Consider the following 8,152-nt stretch of genomic DNA (forward strand, 5'->3'; position numbering starts at 1 on the left):
ATGTAATTTACAATCCAATGTTGTTAAAAATTATTTAGATAAAACCAGATCAAAAAATGGAGCATTTATACCTATAAGCACCAGCGGGTCAAATTTACCCATATATAATGCATGTATTTTCGCACTGTCATTTTCTTGCCGCTTATGTTTTAACATTGTACATTTCTAGGCAACACCTTTCACTCACTGATTAATTTTAAATCTTCCATTTTTGTCTAAAATTTTAGAAAAAGTTATGTCCGCTCAATTGTGCTCCTTCCTGCAAAAAAGAAAAAGATATCTATGAAGAATTTCATGTGGGTTTCAGGCCCCACCATAGCACAGAAACTGCACTTGTTAAAATTACAAATGACTTGCTTCTTGTGTCAGACCAAGGCTGCATCTCATTGCTAGTTTTACTTAACCTTAGTGCCGTGTTCAACACTATAGATCATGACATACTCATAGATCGATTACAAAACTATACAGGAACAGCAGCTACGCTAATTTATCTCTATTACCTCCTCTGTTTCATCCCATGGTAACGTCTTGGTTACGTATGTAACCCTTGTTCCCTGAAGGAGGGAACGGAGATGTCATGTAGGTGACCGAAAAATTGGGATCTCGCTTAAAGAGACCAATCCACGTCGAGTGTAAACTAAACGAGCCAATGCACATTGGCATGTGATGATTGCATCCAGCTGCCTCTGAGTATAATTAGGCAGCAGGTGCAACGCATACTCAGGTTTTCGCTGAGGAGCTGAGCCAGTGACCCGGCCGCTTAGCGGTGGTACAGCAGCCGTGGCGACAGGACGTGACGTCTCCATTCCCTCCTTCAGGGAACGAGGGTTACATACGTAACCGAGACGTTCCCTTTCAGTCGGTCACTCTCGACGTCACGTTGGTGACCGGCGAATTGGAATCCCTACCAAAGCGCCATGGATGCTGCCCCTTCCAGTGTCCTGTGCGAGCCGCCTGCGCCCCTTTTTGGTGTAGGCCAGGGCTCGCAACAAAAAGGCCAGTCACTGTTGTCGTAGCACTTTCCATGGATGCAACACTTCTAGTAGAGTGAGCTCGCAACCTGATTGGGCAGGGCACACCCTGTGCCACTATCCATTGGGCCATCCTCTGCTTAGAGACGGCATTCCCCTTCTGCCGGCCTCCGTGGCAGACAAAGAGCTGGTCTGAGGTCCTGAAGCTTTGTGTCTAGTCTATGTAGCATCTCAAAGTTCGGACGGGACAAATGAAAGCTAGGGCTGGGTCTGCCTCCTCCGGGGTCAGCGCTTGCAGGCTCACCACCTGATCCCTGAAGGGAGTAGTGGGAACCTTGGGCACATAGCCGGGCTAGGGCCTCAAGATTACTTAGGAGTCAGCTGGCCAAAACTCTAGACATGAATCGTCATCCGAAAATGTATGCAGGTCCCCTATCCTCTTGATGGAGGCCAGTTCAAGCAGGAGCAGAGTCTTCATTGCTATAAACTTCAGCTCAACTGTCTGCAAAGGCTCAAATGGGCCCTGCTGGGGTGGGGATTGGGTTAAGTCTGTGGCCTTTAGCCTTCTCGCCCCCCTAAGGAACCTGATGAACCAGGTCATGCTTCCCCACCGACTTCCCTTCCACAGGGTCGTGGTTGGCAGCAATCGCAGCCACATAGACTTTTAAGTGTGGAGGGAGACAGCCTTCGCTCCAACCCTTGCTGCAGAAAGGACAGCACGACTCTGATCGGGCATCTTCGGGGGTCTTCTCGAATCGTCATCCGAAAATGTATGCAGGTCCCCTATCCTCTTGATGGAGGCCAGTTCAAGCAGGAGCAGAGTCTTCATTGCTATAAACTTCAGCTCAACTGTCTGCAAAGGCTCAAATGGGCCCTGCTGTAGTGCTCTGAGCACTAGAGACAGGTCCCAAGAGGTGAGCGTGATTTGACCAAGTACAACATGTTCCTGGATCAACATCCTTGTTGATCCTGGAACATCATTCCAATTAACCAATCAGAATTGAGAGATAACTTTTCAGGAAATGTCAGTTTTAGGCGTACAATCAGGATTAGGTGCTTCTACACCCTTGTTAATCAACTATCATTTCCCTCTGATTTTAGGAATAAATTATGGGTAAGGTTAGGTTTAGGGGTGGGGATTGGGTTAAGTCTGTGGCCTTTAGCCTTCTCGCCCCCCTAAGGAACCTGATGAACCAGGTCATGCTTCCCCACCGACTTCCCTTCCACAGGGTCGTGGTTGGCAGCAATCGCAGCCACATAGACTTTTAAGTGTGGAGGGAGACAGCCTTCGCTCCAACCCTTGCTGCAGAAAGGACAGCACGACTCTGATCGGGCATTTCCGGGGGTCTTCTCAGTGAGAAGAACACCACTCTACAAACAGGTTCCACTTCAAGGCGTAAGCGGTTCTGGTAGACGGTGCTCTCTCCGAAGTGATGGTGTCAACTACCTCCTGGGGTAGGTCACCTAGAACCTCCATGTCCCGTCCAGGAACCAGACATTAAGTTTTCAGAGGTCACGGGTGCCTCAGGTTGCTCTGTCTCTGAGTCAGTAGATCCTTCCTCAGAGGAATCTGCCAAGGAGGGGCTGTCACAAGGAGCATCAGTTCCGGGAACCAGGTCCGAGTGGGCCAATAAGGCGCAACGAGCAGGACCTGCTCCTCGTCCTCCCTGATCTTGCATCCTAGCGCATACGTGTGAAGTCCCCGCGGCCAGCTGTGTGCCAGTGAGTCCGTAGACCACCTTGTTGGTTGATGTATGCTACGATTGCAGTGTTGTCCGTGCGGACCAGCACGTGCTTGCCTCGTAAGCGTCCTCTGAGACAGTTCAAGGCAAGGCGTACAGCTAACAACTCTAGGCAGTTGATGTGCCAGTGCAGTTGGGGACCCGTCCAAACCCCTGATACTGCATGCCCGTTGTACGTGGCCCCCCAGCGGGTGGTGGAGGCATCCGTGTAAACCACAGCATGCCTGGAGATCTGTTCTAGGGGCATTCCTGCTCGGAGAAACACAAGGTCTGACCACGTGGTGAAGGTTTGGCGGCAGGCCGGTGTGACTTGGACTCGGTGAGTGCCGTGTTGCCATGCCCACCTCGGGACTCAGCCATAGAACCAGTGTTGAAACAATCTCATATGAAGCAGCCCCAGCGGTGTGACTGCCGCTGCAGCTGTAATATGCCCCAGGAGCCTCTGAAACTATTTCAGTGGAACCGCTGTCCTGCTCTTGAACATATTCAGGCAGCTCAACACCGACTGAGCACATCCATGCATGAGGTGTGCTGTCTGATTGACCGAATCCAACTATACACCGAGAAAAGAGATCCTCTGCATCGAGGAGAGTTTTCTATTTTCCCAGTTGACCCGATGGCCCAACCAGCTGAGGTGTGAGAGCACCAAGTCCCTGTGTTCGCACAACTGATCCTGAGACTGTAGTATGAGCCAGTTGTCGAGGTAGTTGAGAATATGAATGCCCTGCTCTCTCAGGGGAACAAGGGCTGCCTCCACAACTTTCGTAAAGACACGGGGCGACAGGGACAGCGCGGAGGGCAGGATCTTGTACTGATATGCTCGTCCTACGAACGCAAACCGCAGCAATGGTCTGTGGTGCGGAAGGATCAAGACATGAAAGTACGCGTCCTTCAGGTCGATCGGTGCAAACCAATCTCGGTGACGGATGCACCCCTAGATATGTTTCTGCGTCAAAATCTTGAACGGTAACCAGTGAAAGGCCCGGTTCAAGACACACAGGTCCAAGATCGGTCATAACCCACCGCCTTTCTTGGGTACAATGAAGTAGGGACTGTAATACCCCGTCTTCATATTGGCTGGAGGGACCAGCTCTAATGCATCCTTCGCCAGTAGGACTGCGATCTCCACACGCAAGACAGGAGCATTGGCCACCTTCACTAATGTGAAGCGGATCCCGCTGAACTTGGGGGGACGCCGGGTGAACTGAATCGCATAGCTGAGTCTGATGGTCCGCAGGAGCCAGCGAGACGGTTTTGGGTAGCCAGGCACCCAGACACCGTACAAGCTGGACCAGCAGGACCACCAACGTACCCGCAGTGGGGCAGCGAGGTGGGACGCAGGGACCCAGTCCGTGGGCGGACCGAAGAGGGATCTGAGTGTTCGGTGCAACGCTTACCTGGTTCCACGGTTTGGCAGAGGGTGCGCGAGTACGGCCTTTGATGATGCTCTCGAACCGCCCGCTGCTGCCTGCTGGCGAGAGAGGAGGATGAGTGTGGTCCGGTGTTGGTCCGTCCACCCGGCCCTCCTCTGGGGGAGGGAGAGGTGCATTCACCATCCCCCAAAGAGCTGTTTCCTCTGTCTTTGGGTCGCCCGTCCCAGGGCCTCTTGCTTTTCCGCTCACCGCCAGGATTGATGGGGGCCTGGATGTGCGGGGTGGCCTGCTATGCCCAGCTCCACGGCGCCGCTTACTCGAGGCTGCTGCGTTTGCTGTGCGGGAGCGGGGACGGGGGCGGCGGCAGGGGGCAGGATGTGTTTGATGGCCTCGGTCTGCTTCTGTGCGGCGGAGAACTGCTGGGCGATGTTCTCCACTGTGTCGCCGAAGAGGCAGGTCTGGGACACGGGGGAATTTAAAAACCGAGTCTTGTCGGTCTTCCTCATGTCGGCCAGACTCAGCCAGAGATGGCGTTCCTGGCCCACCATAGTGGATATCACACGGCCCAGAGACCATGGCTCGTAGCGCGAGGTCAGTAGCGGTGCGGAGTTCTTTAAGAACTTCTGGGTCATGCCCACCCTTGTGCAGGTCCTTCAGTGCCTTGGCCTGATGAACCTGCAACAACGCCATGGTGTGTAGGGCAGAGGCAGCTTCTCTGCAGGTCGCATAAGCACTGCTGGTCAGGGCCGACGAGTACCTGCAGGCCCGGGAGGGGAGCGACGGCTTGCCCCGCCAGGTGGCAGCAGTATTTGTACACAATTGCATCGCAACCGACCACTCCACAGGAGGGACTTACGTATAACCCCTCGCTGCCCCAACTTCGAGGGTGGTGAGGGAGGATGAGCCACCAGGGCGGTTTCTGGCAGTGAAAGGTGCCGTCCACAACCCAGTGAGCTCATCATGCACTTCCGGGAAGAAAGGCACTCGGGTGGGGCCCTGAGAACCAGCGCGAGCCACCCAGACAAATCAATCGTCCAGCCTCAAGGGTTTGGGATGCGGTGGAAGCTTCCACTCGAGCCCAACCCTCTCGGCAGCCCTGGCAAGCATAGCCACCATTTCTGGATCCGTATCTGGTATTGCTGGCCACCCAGAAGGCGGCAGTGCTGCCGAATCTTCATTTCCAAAAAGATCTGGCTCACCCTCCGATGCAGCAATCGACATCCGATCGTCAGGGGGAGCGCCGAAGGATACAAATGGTACCCTACGGGAGGGTCAAGCCTGTTCCCTGGGCAGCTCCACTGGCTGCGACATCCGATCGTCAGGGGGAGTGCCGAAGGATACAAATGGTACCCTACAGGAGGGTCAAGCCTGTTCCCTGGGCAGCTCCACTGGCTGCGAAGTGCAGGTGGAAGGAGGAGCCCTCGGAGGTTGGTTCCTCGGAGGGGAATTCCTCTCCGTTACCATAAGACCAGTCCGGCTACTGCCAGAAGTAGCACCTCCCCCGGCTCTTGCCAGGGGGAACACTAGGTCTAGGCAGAGGCACGGAACCCCGCCCCTTTGCCGGAAACAGATCCTGGTCCGCAACTCTGCGATGGTCATTTTCCCGCAATGAGAGCATGACTCGTCCACAAACGCTGCCTCGGCATGCTTACTGCCCAGATACGTGAGGCAGCGATCGTGACCATCACCCGGCGCCAGGTAATGACCGCATTCAGAAACGCACGGGTGAAAAGGCATCTTTAAAAAGACGCGTGTTTAAAAAGATGTCCACCCGTGAATGCTCTTTTAGAGATTGCTCTTTTAAATGTGCTGAAGCGCAGAGGGGAGATGGCCGCCTGCAACACAAACAGGGGATAGTGCAGCCTGTATCAAGGAGATATGTATCAAGGCAACTTCAAGGAGAGAGGTTCGACTGCAGTGAAGAAGTCTTCAAGTCTTCAAGTCCCAGATTGTCCAGCAAGCGCCAGGACTGCTCCTGAGGAAGGAGTCAGCTACGGAATCGTGTCACCACCAGTGCATAGCTTGCTCAGAAATGGCAGCAGGTTGGTGTGAGAGCATCTGCACGCACAGTGAGGCCAATACTTTTGGACAATGGCCTGGTGTCAAGAAGGGCATCAAAGAAGCAACTTCTCTCCAAGAAAAACGTCAAGGACAGACTGAAATGCTGCATGAAGTACAAGGATTGGACAGCAGAAGACTGGTGCAAAGTTATTTTCTCTGATGAAGCTCCCTTGTCCTGCAAGAGCAACTTCTTCCAACGATCCATGAGAAATTTGGTGATGATCCGTGCGTTTTCCAGCATGATGGAACACCATGTCACAAAGCAAGAGTGATAAAGAAGTGGCTCGAAGATCATTACATTGAAATTTTGGATCCGTGGCCAGGCAACTCCCCGGATCTCAATCCCATAGAGAACCTGTGGTCAGTCCTCAAAAGGCGAGTGGACAAGCAGAAGTCCACAAATTGGAGAACTAATTAATTAAAAGAACTAATAAGGCAAGAATGGATCGCCATCAGTCAGGATTTGGCCCAGAAGCTAATATCCAGCATGCGGACAAGGTGACATCAGCTAGCCCCAGTCGTTTGCATAAACACTGCCTCCAGAGTGACACATCGACATAGGCCCTGCCCACTGGCGTTCAGCTGCTAACGGCTGACATAATCACGCTGAATGCGAGTGTTACGTCAAAAATAAATAAAAATTACAATCACTGCCGCTATCTTATCTACACTGGATACAGTATACAGATGCGTGTTTACTTTCGGACACAGTCCACACGTTCTAGTCTGTCGTCGAGACACTTAGGGCCAGTTTTACTAAACAGGGCAAATTAGCGTGAGAGCGCAATTCCAAAACAGCGCCGATAGGTGTGGAAATTTCTGCCAGTGTTTTACTAACAACCACGCAAGTTAAAGAACACAGACGCAACATCTCATTTACATATAAACCAACACAATATACCAAGCGGAGCGCAAATTAGCTTAGTCTCAAATAAAGAATAAAGAAATAAAGAAGCCACAGTATGTTGCAAAGAACCAGAGGCCAAAACATTTAATAGACCTGGTATTGCGTGACTCCTAGTTGAGGGTTCAAAGTCGTCTTTTATTTCCTAAAGCAAATTAAAAATAACATGGCTTGGCAAACGATGTTCGGATAATGTGTTCTTCTGGCATTCCAAATAAAATTAGGCTAATATGTGTGGAAAAAATCCTCCCCCTTCTACAATGCGCTTTCTGTTCCCTGCCTCCTCCTAGCAACAATAAGTGCAGCCATTTCAAGCACAAACTAGTTCAAGACATGCTTTTTTTGGGTGTTAATTAATGGCGCAAATGGCAGTATTTTGACAAGTGCAAACATTAGTAAAATTTGTTGCATGATTCATTTAAATACTCTCCTCCCATAAATTTTGTGTCTGAAAGGGAAACTCCTACAAATGTCAGGCACAAAAATATCTGTGTAAATTGAATTGAATATGTAATTTTATTCTCAAATAATACAAGAACTTTGTGGTGTTAAAGGGGTCATGACATGAGAAACCAAATTTCCCTTAATATTTTGATACAGAAATAGTCTTTGTATGCTTGTCCTCATTATCAAAAAATAAATAAATAAATAAATAAATAAACTCCTACAAATGTCAGGCACAAAAATATCTGTGTCCATGCTTTTTCAGTGCTAATTCATCACTGCGTGTCTTTAGTAAAACCTGACAGTACAATTTTAATGGCAAAAGATGGTTTGTCTTGAAATGACCATTTTATTTTGATTATGTTGTCAAAACACTCAAAACATGCAATAGCAAGAGGGTGTTGATACAATTTCCTATGCGATGATGTTAGCCAGTCATAACAGTGGCAGATCACTGAGAAGCCTTAAAGGATTCGCCACTTAAAACAGCCTGACCAGAATGAGAATGGTTGAGAATTTTCAACCTTGTTCAGTTTGAGGGTTGAAAATAATAATTTTTCCACATATTTATTTATTTATTTATTAAAAAAACTTTAGTAAACTTCAAGGAACATATTAAAATTCTACAAAAATCCATGTCATGACCCCTTAAATAGG

This window comes from Sinocyclocheilus anshuiensis, unplaced genomic scaffold (assembly GCF_001515605.1).
Source record: "Sinocyclocheilus anshuiensis isolate Anshui unplaced genomic scaffold, SAMN03320099.WGS_v1.1 scaffold2235, whole genome shotgun sequence".
NCBI lineage: Eukaryota > Metazoa > Chordata > Actinopteri > Cypriniformes > Cyprinidae > Sinocyclocheilus > Sinocyclocheilus anshuiensis.